The sequence below is a fragment of the Solanum dulcamara genome, chromosome 6 (assembly GCF_947179165.1).
Source record: "Solanum dulcamara chromosome 6, daSolDulc1.2, whole genome shotgun sequence".
Lineage (NCBI taxonomy): Eukaryota > Viridiplantae > Streptophyta > Magnoliopsida > Solanales > Solanaceae > Solanum > Solanum dulcamara.
Window position 1 is genome coordinate 64,538,351 of NC_077242.1, and position 26,504 is coordinate 64,564,854.

Consider the following 26,504-nt stretch of genomic DNA (forward strand, 5'->3'; position numbering starts at 1 on the left):
AAGGCCATAGCCATGTTTTTAGAGGAAAATAAATGTCGAATGGCTATAGGGCGTAATTATCCCTTTTTATTTATCATGTAATTTCACTTTTGTGTAAGAAGGAATATGCAAATAAGTCCGAATTTCACTAAAATTTATAAGAGTGCCTTTAAGATTAGAAGAAGGCTATATATTTATTTTTTGCGACTTGTACATATTTCTACACCTACTTTTATGTCATTTATGAATATAATTATTATTGTTCAAGAGAAAAACAAATACATGTGAAATATCACATGTATAACATTTGTAACACGTTTTTTTGCTCACTTGTACCAAAAATTCAAGCACTACTTTCATGTCGTTTATGAAAATAATTATTATTATTTAAGAAGAAAAATCATGTGATATCTCACATGTATAACATTCATATCATTTATTTCTAGAGCATCATTTAGAGTAGAAGACGGAGATTCATAAAGGACATTCCTTTAGTGGAGATTAGTAAGACAAACACATAGTGAAGAAAGAAAAATGGGAAAAACAATGATAACAAAAGTTAACAAATATATTATAATCTTCAAACATGAGAGACATGAAAAAAAATAGTGCATCCACATGTAAAGGGAAATGCAGAAGAACAAAGATTACATACATTAGAAATAGATGAGTTAAAATTCAGATGAGATACATTTATATATAATGCTCAAATTATGTTTTTGAATGCATCATTTTGAATGAAAAATTGCTTTCATAAAAGAGATCTCTTTAATTGAGATTATTTGTATATTAGCATAGGCGAATCCAAAATTTGAAAATATCGGAAACCCACTAGAAAAATTAAAATATTTCTAGAGTTAGGCATCAAAATCAGATCATCTAACATGAGAAAAGCTTAAACAACAAATATCACGACCCAAATCCAAGCCATGATGGCACCTACAATAACCCCCAAGTAGGCAAGCCAAACCCCACTCAAAAGTGGAAGTCAAACATCAAGTCAAATGAATAAATAATATCATAAGAAGGCGGAACCAGGAATAACATAATAAGAGAGATCGAACCATAGTATAGATTTGTAAATTCGATACAAAATTAACAAAAAGTCCTGAAAGTGACCAAAATGACGCTAGACCAAAGCCCGTGTTTTTCTAGCCTAGACTAAGTTTGAGGACCATAAGAAAGATTGAGAAAAGTGACTTGTTCCTATGTGTATGAGCCAACCTACGAGTCGTAGAAACTCCTACGGATCATAGGAGGAAATCGTAGCATTGGCATTGAGGTCTGGCCAAGTCTTTAAGTGAGTCTACGAGTCTATTGACGACTCGTACAGAAGTCGACGACCTGCAATAATGAGTCGTGGGATCAAGGCCTAACTTTTGAAAAATATAAGCCTTAGTAATCTAGCTACGAGTCGAAAATACGAATCGTAGAAAAGATCACGAGTCATAGAAATAACTCGTAGAGACCCTTGACACTTAGCCAACAAAATTCAAGACTCTATAAGTAAATTCTGCAAGTGAAGTTGATGACTCATCAAGGAGTCTACAAGCCATAGAAATGACTCGTAGAAGAGATTCAAAGACTCAAAAACTCAAAGTCTGAGAATGTTGACAAGACAAGAAGGTTCTATCACCCATAACACTTTCTACGATCGTGGACTTCACTCGTATAAACATTTATAGATTACAATCCAGTTCTACGACTCATCTCTTATGACCTGTAGAAGTGACTACGAGTCGTAGAACTGATCCGTAGACGGCCAGCGAAATATTTTATGAAGGGTATTTGTGTCTTTTTCCACACTTCTCCAACTAAAATCTTGACATTTTAGGACTAAATTAAGTCACTTATCAGTACCTAGTACGCATAATACTCTCATTAACATTTAGATTATTTGAGGGTGAGGATTTGAGAAGAGGAGAAAGACTAGGGTTCAAGTTCTTCGAGCAAGGTCTTCGAATTCTTGATTGTTCTTCATTCCAGTTAGGTAATGCTGAATTAAAACATGGATTTTGTTCCTTCATGTTTCCATGATTGTAATAGATTGATTGTGTACGGATTGAGTTTCCATGATTTTATTTCTTAAAAAATTCTTGTCTTAAAAAATATACATGTTGTACTGATTATTGATGACATATTGATTTTCTATGAATTGGTTCCATGAACACATGATTTGAACTACTTGTTTACTTAAACCCTAGAAATATGTTGATTGATATTGAATTGTATACATCTTAAGATTGAGTCTAAGCTTTGAATTATGAATTTATGATTGTGATTGAAATGTGAGTGTGATGATAGTATTGATAGTATCAACAAAATTGATAATCCTGAATGTTGTCATAAACGATTGCCTAAAACCTCTCTTAGCTAAATGATTGAGAATGATTGGGAAATTGATTAGTTGAAAGGATAGGTCTGATAGAACGAATGAGTTGAAAAGAGTCCAAAAGAGCCTTACTGATTTGGTTTGATTTGGATTGATTGTCTTATGATCTTAAGTCTTGGGAGAAGTATCGAGCACCAAATTGGGTAAGAGTAAGTAATAACTCAAACTCAATAACTACGTCGCCAAATTAAGATAAAATTGAACCGTTAATGTCAGATTTCCCCAAATTAATGTCCTATCATAATAGGACTTGATTAGTTATGGATCCATGATTGTTGATTCTTTCTTACCCTAGCAAGGTATGGACGGACGTGGCAACAACGCCAACTTATTATAGTATAACTGGTTCATTAGTGATGGTTGTCGTATAAGAAAAACTCTCATATACGTCTTTATAGTACTCTAATTTGGATTAGAATAGATGGGATTGGATTGGATTGATCGGTCTTTGTCTAAATCTTATTCTTGTTTAGACTTAAGACATCTTGATTGAGTTGTTCATTCTTCTAATTTGAGATTCTAAGTTTATTTGATTCTATCCTGACACATGTTTTATTCTGCTATTTTACATACTCATGTATTCCATGTATTGACGTCCATTTGAGCCTGTATTGTTTTATGATGCAGAGAGAGGTACTAGAGATCATCAACAGTTGCGTCGTGGAGGATCTATTCGCATTCAATTATTTGGTGAGTCCTTTTTGCTTTTGGAGGATACCCTATTTATCATTCTAGTTTGAGTTTAGTTTTCTTTATTTGATTTGAGGTAGCCATGAACCTGTCATTGGCACCACCTAGATTGTTGATAGAGGCTTCATAAACTAGAGTGTTGATGATGTTGATTCATTTATTTTGACTAGTTTTATTCTTTCTAGTTGTTGATTTGATAGATGGTTGGCCTTTGACTATATTTATGAATACTAATCTTAATGAAGTGAGTCTTCCGCTGATTGAATGAATGTGTGATTGGACTATTTCGGAGCACCCGGAATAACCTTCGAGCTCATCAATATCGGGTAATAACCCAAAATATGTATCAACGGGCCACGCGGAATTCACACCTCGAGCTTTCAATAGTGAATACAATTGTGTAGCCCAAAGTCAATAAAAGGGACGCACAAAATTATACCTCGAGCATATCAAAAACATGAAGTTCCATGAACAATGGGATTACTAGTATTTTTCCAGATCCTTATATTTATTCATTTACCAAAACCCCGGTCCTTTCATTTATTCATCTATTTAAACGGTTTTAATCATCAGTGAAGCAACCAAGGAAAGTAACATATCAAAAACATGCATTACTACAAACCGGGAAAAACTCCCGCCAAGGGCGTCAATTTACTAACTTGGCACTCCAGTGTATCAAAAGTACGGCCTCGGGCCCAACATTTCAATGTTATAAATAAGTAAAATACAAGCATAAACCGAAAACATACCAAAAAAGGCAACGAAACCAAACAAGTCAAACGAGCAGCATCTTAAGTTCAAGTCACCTAGAAGTAAGTTCTAAGGATGCTAAGCGATGCAACAAATCAAGAAAAACACCAAAACTAAAGTCTCAACGGCAAAGGATCAAAACTAGCACCAACAATGGCCATCAACTCCTATTCTACTTAAAAAGGCTACCAACACCTAGCACTAACCTAATCATACAACACTACTCATAATATACCAATTCTAATCGAGTCAAGTCTAAAGAGAAGAAACCATAGCCTAGCTCAAGGCCGAAACCACACACGAACCACTAAATTGGAGCTTTTCCTTTTCGGGCAGCCTCCGAAAATGCCACTCAATTAAATTATTGAAGAACAAATAAAAACAAAACAAACAATACCTATATTACCACAATTAAAATGGAATCAAAATTGGGTCAAAATTCAACATTGGCACTCGTACACAAAATTGAAAAACCAATTCCGTCACAAGGTCCCAAATAGCTCAAAGAACTTGTGCCCCAAAAATGGGCACATTCTGAGCACTAAAAAGGCTCAAATTAGTCCCACCAAAATCAAGTCCTAAGATGGTAAAAAATGGGAGATTTCAACGAAATTACACCAGAATACTGCTCTAATACGAATTGATAGCTTATCGGAGTCTACTACAATGTGAATGAACCAGGTCCCTTAACAATAATTAAAAAATGAAACAAACTAAGTAAAGACAATGCACACAATTTTACATGGAAAACCTCCTTGCTCAAGGAAAGAAAAACCACGACCTGTCCCACAAGATTTAGCAATCAACTTCACTAACCAAATGAGTCAAGATTCAGATTACAACTTCATACAACCTAGGAATTAAAGCATTAATCCCTTCCCTTTTGTAACACCCCTGTTACAAGGGAAAACTAAGCAATATCACTATTGTCCACTACCTCTGCTAACTCTTGTTGACATAGACTTTGAACACTCCGATCAAGCTAACACTAGCCATGACTTGGAACCTCTAACTACAACATGAAGTGGATCAATATTCCTTTATAACATAGGAATTGATCTTACAATTTTTATAACAAAAGACACAACATCAATAAACGACAGCTTGAAGCTTTCTTGCAAGTGACTCTATCAGGTCCCTTGTTGTCTTAGTGAAGTTGATCTATTCTTGAGAGAATCAATCTTTGTGTAATATCCTTGATTTGCAAAAACTAAGTTGTTTCATGTCCAAGGTTGTATGTTAACGTTGGACAGACATAACCTCGCTATCTTCTGATTGGTTGATTAGTCTGCCATCCTTTATTGTTTCTCCCAACCACAGCAAGTGGTGGCAGGCTTTGCATCTGGTCCTCAATAGTCTGGAATAAATTCTACTCATGGGGTCAGGCTCGTATATCAGGTCTCATAGTTTGTTAATTCATCAATACCTGAAATTAACAGTACCAAATAACAACTAACGATGTAGCCACTGTAGGCATCAAATAATCTTCAATGTTATCAACAATAATTAAGGTGACTTTCTAAGAGACCTGCACAACAATTTGTATATCATATCGAAGATAAAGATGCTAACAAATAGATGAAACACTAAGAAGGTCACCATTATAATTCAAACGGCAACCACAATGTTTTTTACCTGAAGGTAAAACTACAACTCTCATTCTTTAGCTCTATTGGTGTCAAAATACGCCAAAGTTCCATAAAAGTGCTAGATAGCTTCTAGGAGTTGCAATCACATAATTGTTTACCCCAAACTAATCCTTTTGCTGCCAATATCAACATAAAATACTATGCAACTAATTATAAATCCCTTAAGACATTGACAAAGCAACAAACCATCAACATATAACTAAGCGATGACAATCTATATGAGAAGATTCTTATATCGTTTCTAACCTATGGCAGCAGTTAAAGCAGACTAATACCAATAAAGGAAGCTTACATGCATACATATATATGACTCCAACAGCCAACTCCATCAACATCTATTTGCTATGAGTACAATAGTGATAAAGAACAAGTCGTATTAACTATACAATGAATAATACTCATTGAAGAAGGTTTGGCCTTAACATACCTATATGTTGATCCTAAGAAGCTTATACTATTTCTGCTCGTACACCTGTACTAATTAAACACCCTAACTACTTATAGCTTCTTACTGCGAGTTTCTCAAATAACTTACTTCATAAGAACTAATTTTCAGGGACTAATACTAACTCTTTAGCTTTTACAATCTTTAGCACTTACATAGACCTTATCATATATCTAAACCCCCGAGATTTCCTTATTTATAGTCTTTGGTCGCAGATGAACCATTAGTTTATAAATTGCTTTACTTCTCGATTAGACATGGCATTGAAGCAATTGAGTATATACGAGTCCCGACAAGGTATAGTCATTTCAAATAAAACAGAACAACAATATCTAGGAGCTCTACGAGCAATTCTTCAGTAGCACACTAGATTTAGAATTACTGTAATCAAAGAATCATGTCATAAAAAGGAAGGAATAGCCTTCACATTCCTTGACTTAGAGCTTAAATAACTTGATCTAGATAATTATCCTATCTGTGATCGAGTAAACAATCTTTTTATTTTGTCCACAACTTTACTAAAACGTACATCTCTCTGTATATATAACTTGTTGCACAGACTATATTTGCTAGTCATCAGTTGAAAGATGAAAGCACAGTGGAGCCTTATGTGTCAAAACAAACAAAATATGAAGTGACATCTTGTATTATGATGTATAAAAACTATAAACATTTGAATTGGAAAGATAACCACTTTGTTCAAATTTTCTTAAAAGAACTTCAGATCTGCTCCACATACAAAATACACATATATATAAATAGATATACAATGAATAACATGACGACCATTAATAAATTATTAAATATATAAAGTGACCATTCATTTATTACACCTATTGGTGTCCTAATTCTTTAGTTCCAGGTAGAGGGGGGTGTACAACACCACAGCTCCTCCTATCATTTACAGATGGGTGGGTCCATGTTACATATGTATCTGGATATTGCATAGATTCGGGATAAAATATTTATAACTTTCTAAATGTATCATAATAAGTAGAAAATTATTTTGAATAAAGCCTACCTCATTTGATAATAATTTCTTGACATAACTAGATTTACTATCTTTACGAAATTATCAATAAATCATAAAAATAATACATGCACAATTATATCATAACTAAACAACTTTTTCTCATACACATTTGAGGCATTTTTGGAGGAGGCTAAAAACACATCTTTATCAAATTCTAATTTAAATCAAGTATTTATAAATTATTCGCGGTGTTACGATAAAATTCTCAAATTTAGGATCGTAAGCTCTCTACACGGGAAGAAGGACCACCTTAAACACATGGGGTGTTACAAAACACATAAGGTCAACAATATCATATATCATCAAACAAGTCAAATAACTCAAAGATTCATGCAATAGAATGAAATGATGCAATGATATAGTGGAACGGTGGAATCAAGGTTGTCGCACAACCTGTCGTATAAACCATGTCGAGCTAAGTATTCTATACAAGGACCCATGGGGAACTGTTAGTTCAATACTCAATCACGATCTCAATGTCTCATCAACTTTCCACAGTAATGTCACGACCCGGGAGGGTACCCTAGACGTGACCGGCACTTGAAAACCATTTCTGACCTTCAAGCGAACCACTTAACTCAATCATTCTGTCATTCAGTCATATACGCTCAAAGGAAGGTTCAATTATAACATGTTATTTACAATATGGGGGCCGAAGGCCAAACATGTTTAACTCAACAAAATAAGTATAATAGGACTCCTCAAAATAACAGTCCAACCTCCCCACACTCTAGTCTATGAAGCCTCTACAAAGTTTAGGAGGTGCCAATGACAAGCCCATGGCTACCAAGAAATCAAAGTAAAGGAAACGACCACAAATCTATACGAGAAAGCTCAACATCCTCCGAAAATTAGGAGGACTCACCAACTAGCTGGGAGTGTATGTGGATCTTCAACGGAGCGCCGATTGATGATATATAGTACCTATCTCTAGATCATGAAACGATGCAGGCCAAATAGCGTCAGTACATGGAATGTACGAGTATGTAAAATGGCCGGATGAAACAAACATCAAGAAAACATCAACATCAACTTAGGATCTCAACTCATACATACATGACATTTCACTCAAGTGTCCTAAGTTTAACAAGAATAGTTTAGATGGGACTAACTCATAAACTACTCAACTCAACAGACTCGGAGCACTATCAAGACCTAAATGGGAGTTTCTCTTATCCGACAACCATCACCTATGAGCTAGTGATAGTACAATAATCAGACATTGTTGCCACATCCGTCCATACCTTGCCAGGGCATGAACGCCTCCCTAATCATGGATACCATCGATTAGTTAAGTTCTATCATTTCAGGATAATAAAATGAGAAACATCCGACTTTAACGGTTCGATTGTAACACCCCTCAAAATTTTTCCCTAAGATTCGGACCCTTCTTGTATTCGGATAGGGTCGAACTCGAGTATTGTGGAGCATTTGCAGGAGTTAAGACGAGTACTTGAGAAGTTGAGAAGTGCTAAAGGTGATGTGGGGTCACGAAGGACCCCTAGGACCAAGCTAAGTCCAAAAGATTAGTCGTGGCTAAGTTTTAGGATGAGTTCATATGAGGAGTTGACTTCTAATGATCCTATATTTTGAAAGACGACAATCTGGGTGGCCAACGACCCATCAAATTAAAGTTCATCGAGTCTTCTTTCCAACGCCACCAAGAATGTAATTTTTGGAGTTCGAAGTCAAATGATATGACGATCCTAAGATGAACTAGCACAGTAGAGATTTTCAGGCCTGGGTTGCAATTGCTGGAAAACTGGGCTTGGTGCCGCAGTGGCGCGATGCGCCACTATCGCGCCAGAAACATGCCTCAGTAGTTTGGGCTCTGGCGTGGCGCGCCACTAAAAGGTGTGCAGGGTTTTTTATGCCAATTTCCAGAACCTAGAAAATATTGGTCTTGGCGCTGTAAGGGCGCGATGCGCCACTATCGCACCAGAAACATGCCTCAGTAGTTTGGTCTCTGGCGTAGTGCGCCACTGCGAGGTATGCAGGTTTTAGGCGTAATCAGACTGGCACTATAATGGCGCGATGCGCCACTATCGCGCCAGGTATATTTTTGCCTATTTTTCAAACCTTTTGAGAAGGGGCAATTTGGGAACTTACCCAAATTATATATGTATTACCCTTGGTCTTTTGGGAACACATTTTACAGCCTCACTCTCTCTCTAAAAGCCCTAGGAGCTTCTCTCTCTCTCTTTTCTTCTTCTTCTTCTCCATTTCCAACAAGAAGAGTCCAAGAGCTTTAAGATTCGAGTTCTCCATTGAAGACCCAACACCAAGGTCTTCTTCAAGTCTTCACTAAGGTATGGAAGGCTACCCAAAACATGGGTTGAGTCCACCCATGTGCCCTACCCTTGCTTTGATATTAGATGTCTATGAAAATAGAGTTTCTTGGTATGGTTTAGGTTGGAATGAGTTTTACCCCCTATTTATTTAATGCTATATGTGTTGATGTTGTTGAGATAAGAAGTTCCTAAAACCTTCATGTTAGTATGAGTTGATGGAGATGACATGTTATTATGTTTTGTTGATCTCTTTAGCCATGTGGTTATGTTGCTTAAGTCAATTTCCTTAAATGTGTTATTCTACTTGTGTTGTTGAGCTAAAGTCATAGAGTTGTGATGAGTCTTGAGGAGATATCATAAATGCTTACCTAAATGAGGCTTGATTGAGTTAATTGGAGGATAGAATTGACGAGTGGATGAGGTCCTAAATGGAACTTGTCATTATGACTTAATTGAGTTGAAATGAGAATAGAGTTGATGAGTTAGCAATGTCCCACATGAAACTAGCCGTGAGGGCTTGTTTGAGATGATTGGAGGGAGTCTTATGAGCATAGAGTCATGGGAGGAGTATCGAGCACCAAGGCAGGTGAGAGTATAGTCCGTACTCGAACCCCAGAAACTACGCCGCCAACGTAGGTAGGGATGGAACTGTTAAAGTCGGATGCTTCCCATGGGATCGAACCATTAAAGTCGGATGTTTCTTATTTATTTATCCTGAAATGATAGGACTTGACTAATCGATGGTATCCATGATTAGGGAGGCGTTCATGCCCTGGCAAGGTATAGACGGATGTGGCAACAACGTCTGATTATTGTACTATCACCGGCTCATAGGTGATGGTTGTCAGATAAGAGAAACTCCCATTTAGGTCTTGATAGTGCTCCGAGTCAGTTGAGTTGAGTGGATTATGAGTTAGTCCCATCTAAACTATTCTTGTTAGACTTAGGACACTTGAGTGAGTTGTCATGTATGTAAGAGTTGAGACCCTGAGTTGATGTTGATGTTTCCTTGATGTTTGTTTCATCCGGCCATTTTACATACTCGTACATTCCATGTACTGACGCCATTTGGCCTGCATCGTTTCATGATGCAGAGACAGGTACTAGAGATCATCAACCGGCGCTTCGTTGAAGATCCACATACACTCCCAGCTAGTTGGTGAGTCCTCCTAGTTTCCAGAGGATGTTGAACTTTATTGTATAGTTTTGTTGTAGTTTCCTTTACTTTGATTTCTTGGTAGCCATGGGCTTGTCAGTGGCACCTCCTAGACTTTGATAGAGGCTTCATAGACTAGAGTGTGGGGAGGTTGAACTGTTATTTTGAGGAGTCCTATTATACTTATTTCGTTGAGTTAAACACGTTTGGCCTTTGACCCCCATATTGTAAATAGCATGTTATAATTGAGCCTTCTTTTGAGCGTATATGACTGAATGATGGAATGATTGAGTTAGGTGGTTTGCTTAATGGTCAAAAATGGCTTTCAAGTGCCGGTCATGTCTAGGGTACCCTCCCGGGGTGTGACAAACATGGTATCAGAGCCTAGAGTTCAAGTGTCCTGGGGAGTCTATAAAGCCGTGTCTAATAGAGTCTTGTTTATGGGTGTGTTGTGCACCAAACTTATAAGCAGGAGGCTATGGGACATTAGGAATTGTTTCCCCTCTTTCATACTCTGAATTCGTGCGATGGAGTTAAACTCTATGAAACTTCCCTTCTAATTCATGTGTTTATACGTTACAGATAATGCCTTCAAAACGTACTGCCAGCTAGAGAAATGTTGATAACGCCGAGATACGCCAATCAGAGGTATGCCCAACAACGGCTAGAGGCCGACTTGTAAGGTATGAGGAGGCGCCTCAAGTGCCTGCTACCCCACCTGCACCCATTTCAGAGGCAGAATTTCGAGGAGCAATTGTGATGCTCACTCAATTAATGGCTGCTCATAATAGTAACCAGAGTTCACTGGCTCTTAGCTCTAATTCGCAAGAGCCGTCTGCTGCCTCTAGAATTAGAGACTTTTTGAGGATGAATCCGCCTACATTCACGGGTTCTAAGGTTGATGAAGACCCTCAAAATTTTATCAATGAGATGTGGAAAATTTTGAAAGCTATGCATGTTACGGAAATTAAGGGGATTGAGTTGGTGTCTTATCAACTCAAGGATATGGAAAAAATCTGGTATAACCAATGGGAGCAAGGTAGGGGTGAGGATGCTGAACCTTCTAGGTGGGATAAATTTGAGGGAGCCTTTCTTGACCACTTCTTTCCCCGAGAATTGAGGGAAGCGAAAGTGGAGGAATTTGTGAATCTGAGACAAAAGGGTATGACTGTTAATGAGTATGGCCTGAATTTCATCCAGCTATCTAGGTATGCTCCAGAAATGATCCCAGATATGAGGTCAAAGATGAAGAAGTTCATCTCTAGATTAGGGAGGCATGTGAAAAAGGAGTTCAAAGCAACATTATTGATCTCGGATATAGATATTTCTAGATTAATGGTGTATGCTCAACAGGTAGAGGATGAGAAAAGAAGAGACAGAGAAGAGCACCTGAGCAAGAAGGTAAAATCAGCGGGCCATGAGAGTGAACAGAGGCAAAACAAGGGCAACAGGTCCTTCTTCAAGAAGAGGCCTTCCAACTATGCCTCATCTACCGCCAATGCTTCTATGCCGCAGAATAGGTATGATTGGCAGGGACAGAGTCGCCAGAAACTCAGACCCCAGAGTTCTCAATCCCAGGCCAGCATAAGTCAAGGCTCGCGAGGGAAGCCACCATACGGCAAGTGTGGTAGGCTCCACTTAGGAGAATGCAGAGCAGGAAGGGTTGGTTGTTATAAATGCGGCCAAATGGATGATTTTCAGAGGGAGTGCCCGACAGGGGGAAACAGATTCCAGCATTCTGCCACTGCACCACCGGCTAGGGGTAACTAGAGGGGCACTACTTCAGGTACGAGTGGAGGTACAAACCGCCTGTATGCCATGGGTAGTCGCCAAGATTAAGAGAACTCTCCAAACGTCGTGACGGGTATGATTCGAGTCTCTTCTCTTGATTGTTATGTGTTGATGGATCCGGGTGCCATCCTATCTTTTGTGACTCCTTATGTGGCTAATAAATTCGATAAAGTTCCTGAATATCTTCTTGAGCCTTTTAGTGTAACCACTCATGTGGGTGATTCTGTCTTAGCTGAGAGAGTCTATAGAGATTGCACTGTGTCAATTCATCACAGGGATACCTTGGCTAACTTGGTTGAGTTGGACATAGTTGATTTTGATGTGATCCTTGGCATGGACTGGCTTTATGTCTGTTATGCCTCCATTGATTGTAGGACTCGAATTATTAAGTTCACATTCCCAAATGTAGCTGCCATAGAATGGAAGGGTAGTCCGGTTATGCCTAAGGGTAAGTTTATTTCTTACCTTAGGGCCAGGAAGCTAATCTCAAAAGGGTGTATCTATCACCTTATCCGAGTGAAATATGGCAATATTGAGTCTCCATTTCTCGAGTCGGTCCCGATTGTCAATGAGTTTCCCGACGTCTTTCCTGAGGATCTGCCTGGAGTCCCTCCTGATAGGGAGATCGAATTTAGGATTGATGTTCTTCTTGACACCCAGCCTATCTCAATCCCTCAATATAGAATAGCTCCAGCCGAGTTGAAGGAGTTGAAAGAACAGTTGAAGGACTTGTTAGATAAGGGATTCATTAGGCCGAATGTCTCACCATGGGGTACTCCGGTCCTATTCGTGTGAAAGAAAGATGGGTCCCTTAGAATGTGTATTGACTACAGGCAGCTGAATAAGGTCACCGTAAAGAACAAATACCCTCTCCCTAAAATAGACGACTTATTCGATCAACTTCAGGGTGTCACTTGCTTCTCAAAGATAGACCTGAGATCTGGCTACCATCAATTAAATGTGAGGGAGTGTGATATTCCAAAGACAGCGTTTCGGACCCATTATGGCCATTTTGAATTTTTGGTCATGTCCTTCGGGTTGACTAATACCCCCGCAGCTTTCATGGATCTTATGAACCGAGTGTTTAAACCATATCTTGATATATTTGTGATTATATTCATAGATGATATTCTGGTCTACTCCAAGAATAAAGAGGAGCACGCCTATCATCTTAGAGTTGTTCTACAAACCTTGGGAGACCAGGTATTGTATGCAAAGTTCTCTAATTGTGAATTTTGGCTTGCATCAATGGCCTTCTTAGGCCACATTGTATCTGGAGACGATATTCAGGTTGACGCCCAGAAGATTGAAGCTGTGAAGAATTGGCCCAGACCCACATCCCCGATAGAGATAAGAAGCTTCTTGGGTATGGCTGGCTATTATCAAAGGTTTGTATAGGGATTCTAATCCATATCATCACTACTGACTAAGCTGACTCAAAAGAAGGCTAAGTTACAATGGTTCGATGCTTGTGAGGAGAGTTTCTAGAAATTGAAGACCAAGCTAACCACTGCTCCTGTCCTGACCTTGCCTGATGGAACAGAGGGCTTTGTGGTCACTGTGATGCATCCAGAATTGGTTTGGGTTATGTGTTGATGCAAAGGGGGAAGGTGATAGCCTATGCTTTGAGACAGCTTAAGGTTCATGAGAGGAATTATCCAACTCATGACCTTGAGCTGGCAGCTGCAGTATTCACACTTAAAATCTGGCGCCACTACTTGTATGGAGTGCATGTTGACGTATTCACCGATCACAAGAGCTTACAATATATCTTCATCCAGAAAGAACTCAACCTGAGGCAAATGAGATGGCTTGAGCTACTCAAGGACTACGATATGAGCATTCTCTATCATCCAAGTAAAGCTAATGTTGTTGTTGATGCTCTTAGCAGATTGTCTATGGGTAGTACTGCCCATGTGGAGGAGGGAAGGAGGGAATTGGCGAAGGAGGTACATCGATTATCCCGATTGGGAGTTCGACTCAAAAAGAACAATGAAGGTGGAGTAAACATTCGAGATGAGGCTACGTCCTCACTTGTAGCAGAGGTAAAGGAGAAACAAGATCAGGATCCCATCCTCCTCCGGTTGAAAGAAGTTGTTCACAAATAAGGGGTGATGGTTTCACCAAAAGGGGTGATGGTGTGTTGAAGTACTAAAGTAGATTGTGTGTACCTAATGTCGATGATGTTCGAGAGAGGATTATGGCCGAAGTGCATAGTTCTAGCTACTCTATTCATCCAGGCTCCACAAAAATGTATCATGACTTGAGGAAAATCTATTGGTGGAGTGGGATGAAGAGGGATATTGCAGAATTTGTTTCCAAGTGCCCGAATTGCCAACAGGTGAAGGTTGAGCATCAAAGGCTATGTGGTTTAGCCCAAAAACATAGAAATTCCAGAATGGAAGTGGGAGATGATCAACATGGACTTTATTACAGGCTTGCCGAGGTCCCGAAAGCAACACAATTCCATTTGGGTGATTATGGATAGAATGACGAAATCAGCTCACTTCTTGGTGGTTAAGACTACTGACACCGTAGAAGATTATGCAAAGTTGTACATACAGGAGATCGTCAGATTGCATGGGGTCCCTTTGTCTATCATCTCAGACAGAGGAGCCCAATTCACTTCCCAATTTTGGAAATCCTTTCAAAAAGGATTAGGTTCGAAGGTGAACTTGAGTACAGCCTTCCATCCTCAGACAGATGGCCAAGTAGAGTGCACCATCCAGACATTGGAAGATATGTTGAGGGCATGTGTGCTTGACTTCGAGGGAAATTAGGATGATCACTTACCTCTCATAGAGTTTGCATATAACAATAGCTATCATGCAAGCATCCAAATGGCTCCTTATGAAGCTTTATATGGGAGGAGGTGTAGATCGCCCATTAGGTGGTTTGAAGTTGGTAAGATTGAGTTGATTGGGCCTGACTTTGTTCACTAAGCCATAGAGAAGGTGAGAGTTATCCAAGATAGGCTAAAGACAGCCCAAAGCCGCCAAAAATCTTACACCGATGTAAGGAGGAGAGACTTGGAGTTTGAGGTAGGTGATTGGGTGTATTTGAAAGTGTCATCCATGAAGGGTGTCATGAGGTTTGGAAGGAAAGTAAAGCTCAGTCCTCGATATATTGGTCCTTACCAGTTTTTTAGGCGGATTGGGAGTGTTGCTTATGAGTTGGAGTTACCTTCAGAGCTAGCCTCTATTCATCCGGTATTCCACGTTTTGATGTTGAAGAAATGCTTGGGCAATCCCTTGTTGGTAGTCCCCATTGATAGCATTGGAATTAAGGATAGCTTGTCTTATCAAGAGGTTCCAGTCCAAATTATTGATCGCCAAATTCGCAAATTGAGGAACAAAGAGGTCGCCTTAGTCAAAGTCCTGTAGAGGAACCAATTTGTTGAGGAAGCCACATGGTAAGCGGAGTATGCCATGAAATCTAAATATCCACATCTATTCGTGCCTACCGATGAGAATGTTGAAGGTAATGCCCATTTCCTTGACTTGAATTCATTTGTGCATTTTGAGTCCGGATTGATAATTGTTTAAGAATTTGATTGATTAAATGACTAAATTCTTGATTGTGATTTGCGCCCCGAGTCCATTCCTGGTTACCCGTTATTCGAGGACAAATGACCCAATGGAGAGATAATGTAACACACTTTAAAAATTTTCCCTAAGATTCGGACCTTTCTTATATTCGGGTAGGGTCGAACTCGAGTATTGTGGAGCATTTGAAGGAGTTAAGACAGGTCCTTGAGAAATTGAGAAGTGCTAGAGGTGATGTAGGGTCACGAAGGACCCCTAGGACCAAGCTAAGTCCAAAAGATTCGTTGTGGCTAAGTTTTAAGATGAGTTCATATGAGGGGTAGACTTCTAACGATCCTATATTTTAAAAAATGACAATCTGGGTGGCCCCCAACCCATCAAATTAAAGGTCGTCGAGTCTTCTTTCCAACGCAACCAAAAATGTAATTTTTGGAGTTCAGAGTCAAAAGATATGACGATCCTAAGATGAACTAGCACAGTAGAGATTTCCAGGCCTGGGTTGCAATTGTTGGAAAACTGGGATTGGCGCCGCAGTGGCGCAATGCGCCACTATTACGCCAGAAACATGCCACAGTAGTTTCGGCTCTGGCGCGGCGCGCTACTAAAAGGTGTGCAGGGTTTTTCAAGCCAATTTCCAGAACCCAGAAAATATTGGCCTTGGCGCTGTAAGGGCATGACGCGCCACTATAGCACCAGAAACATGCCTCAGTAGTTTGGTCTCTGGCGCGGCGCGCCACTGCGAGGTGTGCAGGTTTTAGGCATAATCAGCCTTGCGCTGCAATGGCGTGATGCGCCACTATCGTGCCAGGTGTATTTTTGCCTATTTTTCAAACCTTTTGAGAAGGGGCAATTTGGGAACTTACCCAAATTATATATGTATTACCCTTTGTCTTTTGGGAACATATTTTACAGTCTCACTCTCTCTCTAAAAGACCTAGGAGCTTCTCTCTCTCTCTCTTCTTTTTCTTCTTCTTCTCCATTTACAACAAGAAGAGTTCCAAGACCTTCAAGATTCGAGTTCTCCATTGAAGACCCAACACCAAGGTCTTCTTCAAGTCTTCACTAAGCTATGTAAGGCTATCTGAAACATGGGTTGAGTCCACCCATGTGCCCTACCCTTGCTTTGAGATTAGATATCCATGAAAATGGAGTTTCTTTGTATGGTTTAGGTTTGAATGAGTTTTCCCCCTATTTATTTGATGCTATATGTGTTGATGTTGTTGAGCTAAGAAGTTTCTAAAACCTTCATGTTAGTATGAGTTGATGGAGATGACCTGTTATTATGTTATGTTGATCTCTTTAGCCATGTGGTTATGTTGCTTAAGTCAATTTCCTTAAATGTGTTATTCTACTTGTGTTGTTGAGCTAAAGTCATAGAGTTGTGATGAGTCTTGAGGAGATATCATAAATGCTTACCTAAATGAGGCTTGATTGAGTTATTTGGAGGATAGAATTAACGAGTGGACGAGGTCCTAAATGGAACTTGCCATTATGACTTAATTGAGTTGAGATGAGAATAGAGTTGATGAGTTGGCAATGTTCCACATGAAACTAGCCGTGAGGGATTGTTTGAGATGATTGGAGGGAGTCTTATGAGCATAAAGTCATGGGAGGAGTATCGAGCACCAAGGCAGGCGAGAGTATAGTCCGTACTCGAACCCCAAGAACTACGCCGCCAACATAGGTAGGGATGGAACCGATAAAGTCGGATGCTTCCCATGGGATCGAACCGTTAAAGTTGGATGTTTCCCATTTATATGTCCTAAAATGATAGGACTTGACTAATCGATGGTATCCATGATTAGGGAGACGTTCATGCCCTGGCAAGGTATGGACGGACGCGGCAACAACGTCTAATTATTGTACTATCACCGGCTCATAGGTGATGGTTATCGGATAAGAGAAACTCCCATTTAGGTCTTGATAGTGCTCTGAGTCAGTTGAGTTGAGTGGCTTATGAGTTAGTCCCATCTAAACTATTCTTGTTAGACTTAGGACACTTGAGTGAGTTGTCATGTATGTATGAGTTGAGACCCTGAGTTGATGTTGATGTTTTCTTGATATTTGTTTCATCCGACCATTTTACATACTCGTACATTACTGTACTGACGCCATTTGGCTTGCATCGTTTCATGATGCAGAGACAGATACTAGAGATCATCAACCGGCGCTCCATTGAAGATCCACATACACTCCCAGCTAGTTGGTAAGTCCTTCTAGTTTCCAGAGGATGTTGAACTTTATTGTATAGTTTTGTTGTAGTTTCCTTTACTTTGATTTCTTGGTAGCCATGGGCTTGTCATTGGCACCTCTTAGACTTTGATAGAGGCTTCATAGACTAGAGTGTGGGGAGGTTGAACTATTATTTTGAGGAGTCCTATTATGCTTATTTCGTTGAGTTAAACACGTTTGGCCTTCGGCCCCCATATTGTAAATAGTATGTTATAATTGAGCCTTCCTTTGAGCGTATATGATTGAATGACGGAATGATTGAGTTAGGTAGTTCGCTTGACGATCAGAAATGGCTTTCAAGTGCTGGTCACGTCTAGGGTACCCTCTCGGGGCGTGACATCGATCTCATAGGAAGTATTCGACTTTAACGGTTCCATCCCTACCTACGTTGGCGGTGTCATTTCTGGGTTCTAGTATGGACTATACTCTTACCCGCTTTGGTGCTCGATACTCCTCTCATGACTCCATGCTCATAAGACTCCCTCCAATCATCTCAAATAAGCCCTCACGGCTAGTTTCATGTGGGACATTGCCAACTCATCAACTCTATTCTCATTTAAACTCAATTAAGTCATAATGGCAAGTTCCATTTAGGACCTCGTCCACTCCTCAATTCTATCCTCCAATTAACTCAATCAAGCCTCATTTAGGTAAGCGTTTATGATATCTCCTCAAGACTCATCACAACTCTATGACTTTAGCTCAACAATTTGAGTAGAATAACACATTTAAGGAAATTGACTTAAGCAACATAATCACATGGCTAAAGAGATCAACAAAATATAATAACAAGTCATCTCCATCAACTCATACTAACATGAAGGTTTTAGGAACTTCTTAGCTCAACAACATCAACATAAACAAACTCAAATTTATAGGAGACAAAACTCATTCAAGCATAAACCATACCAAGAAACTCCATTTTCATGGACATCTAACCTCAAAGTAAGAGTAGGGCACTTGGGTGGACTCAACCCATGTTTTGGATAGCCTTACATACCTTAGTGAAGACTTGAAGAAAAACTTGGTGTTAGGTCTTCAATGGAGAACTCGAATCTTGAAGCTCTTGGAACTCTTCTTGTTGGAAATGGAGAAGAAGAAGAAGAAGAGTGAGAGAGAGGAACTCTTAGGGCTTTTTAGAGAGAGAGAGTGGATGCAAAATATGATCCCAAAATGGTCTAGGGTGATACATATATAATTTGGGACAATTCCCAAATTTCCCCTTCTCAAAAGTTCTGAAAAATGAGCAAAAATGCTCCTGGCGCGATAGTGGCGCATCGCACCATTGCAGCGCCAGGCCGATTATGCCTAAAACCTTCACATCTCATAGTGGCATGCCGCATCAAGGACCAAACTACTGAGGCACATTCTTGGCGCGATAGTGGTGCATCGCGCCCTTACAGCGCCAAGGCCATATTTTCTAGGTTCTAGAAATTGGCTTTGAAAAACCCTACACACCTCGTAGTGGCGCGCCGCGGTAGGGGACAAATTACTGAGGCGTGTTCCTGGCGCGATAGTGGTGCATCGCGCCACTGCAGCGCCAAGCCCAGTTTTCCAGCAATTGCAACCCAGGCCTAAAAATCCCTGCCATGCTAGTTCGTCTTAGGATCGTCATATCTTTCGACTCCGAACTCCAAAAATTATATTCTTGGTGGCGTTGGAAAGAAGACTCAACAACCTTTAATTTAATAGGTCATGGGCCACCCAGATTTTCGTCATTCAAAAGATAGGGTCATTAGAAGTCGACCCCTTAAATGAACTCATCTAAAAACGTGGGCATGACTAACCTTTTGGACTTAGCTTGGTCCTAGGGGTCCTTCATGACCCCACATCACCTCTAAAGCTCGCAATTCCTCAAAAACTCATCTTAACTCATGCAAATGCTCCCCAATACTCGAGTTCGATGCTACCCGAATACAAGAAAGGTTCGGATCTTAGGGAAAATTTTAAGGGGTGTTACATTATCTCCCCCTTGGGATCATTCATCCTCGAATGACGAGTAACCAAGAATAGACTCGGGGTGCAAATCACAATCAAAATTCAGTCATTCAATCAATCAAATTCTCAATCAATTATCAATCAAGACTCAAAATGCACAAATGAATTCAAGTCATGGAAATGGGCATTACCTTCAACATTCTCATCGGTAGGCACGAATAGATGTGGATATTTAGATTTCATAGATTCCTCCGCTTCCTATGTGGCTTCCTCAACAAATTGATTCCTCTACAAGACTTTAACTGAGGCAATCTCTTTATTCCTCAATTTGCAGATTTGGCAATCAAGAATTTGGACCAGAACCTCTTCATAGGATAAGCTATGCTTAAATCCGATGCTATCAATGGGGACTACCAACGAGGGATCACCAAAGCACTTCTTCAACATTGAAATGTGGAATACTAGATGAATAGAGGATAGCTCTGAAGGTAACTCTAACTCATAAGCAACACTCCCAATCCTCCTCAAAATCTGGTAAGGACCAATATATCGAGGACTAAGCTTCCCCTTCATGGGTGACACTTTTAAGTATACCCAATCACCCACCTCAAACACCAAGTCTCTACTCCTCACATCGGTGTAAGATTTTTGGCGGCTTTGGGCTGTCTTTAGCCTATCTTTGATAACTCTCACCTTCTCCATGGCTTGGTGAACAAAGTCAGGCCCAATCAACTCAACCTCACCAACTTTAAACCACCCAATGGGCGATCTACACCTCCTCCCATACAAAGCTTCATAAGGAGCCATTTGAATGCTTGCATGATAGCTATTGTTATATGCAAACTCTATGAGAGGTAAGTGGTCATCCCAATTTCCCTTGAAGTCAAGCACACATGCCTCAACATATCTTCCAATGTCTGGATGGTGCACTCTGCCTGGCCATCTGTTTGGGGATGGAAGGCTGTACTCAAGTTCACCTTCAAACCCAGTCTCTTCTGAAAGGATTTCCAAAATTAGAAAGTGAATTGAGCTCCTTTGTCTGAGATGATAGACAAGGGAACCCCATGCAGTCTGACGATCTCTTGAATGTAGAACTTTGCATAATCCTCTGCACTGTCAGTAGTCTTCACCGCCAAGAAGTGAGCTGATTTCATCATCCTATCCACAATTACCAAAATCGAATCATGTTGCTTTCGGGACTTCAACAACCCAATGATAAAGTCCATGTTGATCATCTCCCACTTCCATTCTGGAATTTCTATGTTTTGAGCTAAACCACATAGCCTCTGATGCTCGACTTTCACCTGTTGGCAATTCGGACACTTGGAAACAAATTCTACAATATCTCTCTTCATCCCACTCCACCAATAGACTTCCCTCAAGTTGTGATACATTTTTGTAGAGCCGGGATGGATAGAGTATCTGGAACTATGCACTTCAGCCATAATCCTTCCTCGAACACCATCGACATCTGGCACACACAATCTACTTTGGTACCTCAACACACTATCTCCCCCTTTGGTGAAAACCCTCACCCCTGGTTTGTGAACAACTTCTTTCAACCGGAGAAGGATGGGATCCTGATCTTGTTTCTCCTTTACCTCTGCTACAAGTGAGGACGTAGCCCCATCTCGAATGTTTACTCCACCTTCATTGTTTTCTTCTATTCGAACTCCCAATCGGGCTAATCTATGTACCTCCTTCGCTAATTCCCTCTTTCCTTCCTCCACATGGGCAATGTTACCCATAGACAACCTGTTAAGAGCATCCACAACAACATTAGCTTTACTTGGATGGTAGAGGATGCTCATGTCATCGTCCTTGAGTAGCTCGAGTCATCTCCTTTGCCTTAGATTGAGTTCATTCTGATTGAATACATATTGTAAGCTCTTGTGATCGGTGAATACATCAACATGCACTCCATACAAGTAGTGGCGCCAGATTTTAAGCGCAAATACCACAGCTGCCAACTTAAGGTCATTAGTTGGGTAGTTCCTCTCATGAAACTTAAGCTGTCTTGAAGCATAGGCTATCACCTTCCCCCTTTGCATTAACACACAACCCAAACCAATTTTGGATGCATCACAGTAGACCACAAATCCCTCTGTTCCAGCGGGCAAGGTCAGGACAGGAGTAGTTGTTAGCTTGGCCTTTAGTTTCTGGAAACTCTCCTCACAAGTATCGGACCATTAGAATTAGCCTTTTTTTAGGTTAGCTTAGTCAATGGTGATTATATGGATGAGAATACCTCTACAAACCTTCGATAGTAGTCGACCAAACCCAAGAAGCTTCTTATCTCTGTCGGGGATGTGGGTTTGGGCCAATTCTTCACTGCTTCGATTTTCTGAGCATCAACCTGAATACCATCTCTAGATACAATGTGGCCTAGGAAAGCCACTGATGCAAGCCAAAATTCACATTTGGAGAACTTTGCATATAATACCTAGTCCTTTAGAGTTTGCAAGATGACTCTAAGATGATGGGCGTGCTCCTCCTCATTCTTGGAGTAAACCAAAATATCATCTATGAATACAATCACAAACATATCAAAATATGGTTTAAATACCCAGTTCATGAGATCCATAAAAGCTACGGGGGCATTAGTCAACCCAAGGGACATGACCAAGAATTCAAAGTGGCCATAGCAGATCCGAAATGCTGTTTTTGGAATATCGCACTCCCTCACTTTCAACTAGTGGTAGCCCGATCTTAGGTCTATCTTTGAGAAGTAAGTGGTACCTTGAAGTTGGTCAAATAAGTCATCTATTCTGGGGAGAGGGTACTTATTCTTTATGGTGACCTTGTTCAGCTGCCTGTAATTAATGCACATCCTAAGGGACCCATCTTTCTTCCGCACAATTAGGATGGGAGCGCCCTATAGTGAGACACTCAGCCTAATGAATCCCTTATCTAACAAGTCCTTCAACTACTTTTTCAACTCTTTCAACTTAGCTAGAGCCATTCTATATAGAGGGATTGAGATAGGTTGGGTATCAGGAAGAACATCAACCCCAAAGTCGATCTCCCTATCTGGAGGGACTCCAGGCAGATCTTCAGGAAAGACATCAGGAAACTCGTTAACAATCGGGACCGACTCAATAGATAGGGGCTCAATATTGTCATCTTTCACTCGGATAATGTGATAGACACACCCCTTTAAGATTATCTTCCTGGCACTAAGGTAAGAAATAAACTTACCCTTAGGCACGACAGGACTCCTCTTCCACTCTAGGACTACCTCATTCAGGAATTTGAACTTAACAATCCGAATCCTACAATCAATAGAGGCATAACAGACATAAAGCCAATCCATGCCAAGGATCACATCGAAATCAACCATGTCCAACTCAACTAAGTCAGCCAAGGTATCCCTGTGATGAATTGACATGGTGCAATCTCTATAGACTCTCTCAGCTAAGATAGAATCACACACAAGAGTAGCTACACTAAAAGGCTCAAGAAGACATTCAGGAATTTTATTGAATTTACTAGCCACGTAAGGAGTCACAAAAGATAGTGTGGCACCCGGATCCATCAAAACATAACAGTCAAGAGAAGAGACTCGAATCATACCCGTTACGACGTTTGGAGAGTTCTCTTGGTCTTGGTAACTACCCATGGCATATAAACGGTTTGCACCTCCCCTCGTGCCTGAAGTAGTGCCCCTCTGATCACCCCTAGCCGGTGGTGCAGTGGTAGAATCCTGGGCTCTGTTTCCCCTTGTTGAACACTCCCTCTGAAAATGATCCATTTGGCCGCATTTATAACAACCAACCCTTCCCGCTCTGCATTCTCCCAAGTGGAGCCTACCACACTTTTCGCATGGTGGATTCCCTCTCGAGCCTTGACTTACGCTGGCCTGGGATTGAGAACCCTGGGGTCTGAAACTCTAGCAACTCTGTCCCTGCCGATCATACCTGTTCTACGGCATAGGTGCACTTGCTGGGGATGAGGCATAGTTAGAAGGCCTCTTCTGGAAGAAGGACATATTGCCCTTGTTCTGCCTCTGTTCATTCTCATTATCAGGTGACTTTACCTTCTTGCTCAAATGCTCCTCTCTGTCTTTTCTCTTCTCATCCTCTACCTGTTGAGTATACACCATTAATCTGGAAATATCCATATCTGAGATCAACAATGCTGCTTTGCATTCTTTCTTTATATGCCTTCCTAATCCGGAGATGAACTTCCTCATCTTTGACCTCACATATGGGATCATTTTTGCAGCATACCTGGACAGCTGGATGAACTTCAAGCCATACTCCTTAACTTTCATACCCTCCTACTTCATATTTACAAACTTCTCCACCTTCGCTTCCCTCAATTCTTGGGGAAAGAAGTGGTCAAGAAAAGCTCCTTCAAATTTATCCCACATAGCAGGTTCAGCATCCTCACCTCTACCTTGTTCCCATTGGTTATACCAAATTTTTTCCACATCCTTGAGTTGATAAGACACCAACTCAACCCCCTCAATTTCCGTAGCATGCATAGCTTTAAGAATTTTCCACATCTCATCAATAAACTTTTGGGGGTCTTCATCCACCTTGGAACCCGTGAATGCTGGCGGATTCATCCTCAGAAAGTCTTTAATTCTAGTGGCAGCAGATGGTTCTTGGGAACTAGAGCTAAGAGTCGGCGAGCTCTGGTTACCATTTCGGGCAGCCATTAAGTGCGTAAGCATTGCAATCGCCCCACGAAATTCTACCTCTGATGTGGGTACAGATGGGGTAGTAGGCACTTGAGGCGCCTCCGCATACCTCGTAGGTTGGCCTCTAGCCCTTGCCGGGCGCACCTCTAATTGGGGCATCTCGGCGTTATCAACATTTCTCTGGCTAGTCATACATTTAGGAGGCATCATCTGTAACGTACAAATGCACGAATTAGAAAGGAGTTTTATAGATTTTAACTCTATCGCACGAATTCAGAGTATGAAAGAAGTGAAACAATTTCTAATGTCCTATAGCCTCTTGATTATAAGTGTGGTGCACAACACACCCATAAGCAAGACTTTACTAGACCCGGCTTCATAGACTCCCTAGGACTCTTGAACTCTGGGCTCTGATACCATGTTTGTCATGCCCCGGGAGGGTACCCTAGACATGACCGGCACTTGAAAGCCATTTCTGACCTTCAAGTAAACCACCTAACTCAATCATTCCGTCATTTAGTCATATACGCTCAAAGGAAGGTTCAATTATAACATGCTATTTATAATATGGGGGCCGAAGGCCAAACATATTTAACTTAACAAAATAAGTATAATAGGACTCCTCAAAATAACATTCCAACCTCCTCACACTCTAGTCTATAAAGCCTCTATCAAAGTCTAGGAGGTGCCAATGACAAGACCATGGCTACCAAGAAATCAAAGTAAAGGAAACAACAACAAAGCTATACGAGAAAGCTCAACATCCTCTAGAAATTAGGAGGACTCACCAACTAGCTGGGAGTGTATGTGGATCTTGAATAGAGCACCGGTTGATGATCTCTAGTACCTGTCTCTGCATCATTAAACAATGCAGGCCAAATGGCGTCAGTACATGGAATGTACGAGTATGTAAAATGGAAGAATGAAACAAATATCAAGAAAACATCAACATCAACACAGGATCTCAACTCATACATACATGATAACTCACTCAAGTGTCCTAAGTCTAACAAGAATAGTTTAGACGGGACTAACTCATAAGCCACTCAACTCAACTGACTCGGAGCACTATCAAGACCTAAATGGGAGTTTCCCTTATCCAACAACCATCACCTATGAGCCAGTGATAGTACAATAATCAGACATTGTTGCCACGTACGTCCATACCTTTCCAGGGCATGAACGCCTCCCTAATCATAGATACCATCTATTAGTCAAGTCTTATCATTTCAGGAAAATAAAATAGGAAATATCCGACTTTAACGGTTCAATCCCATGGGAAGCATCCGACTTTAATGGTTCCATCCCTACCTACATTTGTGGCGTACTTTCTGGGGTTTGAGTATGGACTATACTCTTACCCACTTCGATGATCGATACTCCTCCCATGACTCCATGCTCATAGGACTACCTCAAATCATCTCAAACAAGCCCTCACGGCTAGTTTCATGTGGGACATTGCCAACTCATCAACTCTATTCTCATTTCAACTCAATTAAGTCATAATGGCAAGTTCCATTTAGGACCTCATCCTCTCGTCAATTCTATCCTCCAATTAACTCAATCAAACCTCATTTAGGTAAGCGTTTATGATATCTTCTCAATACTCATCACAACTCTATGACTTTAGCTCAACAATTCGAGTAGAATAACACATTTAAGGAAATTGACTTAAGCAACATAATCACATGGCTAAAGAGATAAACAAAACATAATAACAAGTCATCTCCATCAACTCATACTAACATGAAGGTTTTAGGAACTTCTTAGCTCAACAACATCAACATAAACAAAGTCAAATTTATAGGAAACAAAACTCATTCAGGCATAAACCATACCAAGAAACTCTATTTTCATGGACATCTAACCTCAAAGTAAGACTAGGGCACATGGGTGGACTCAACCCATGTTTTGGATAGCCTTACATACCTTAGTGAAGACTTGAAGAAAACCTTGGTGTTGGGTCTT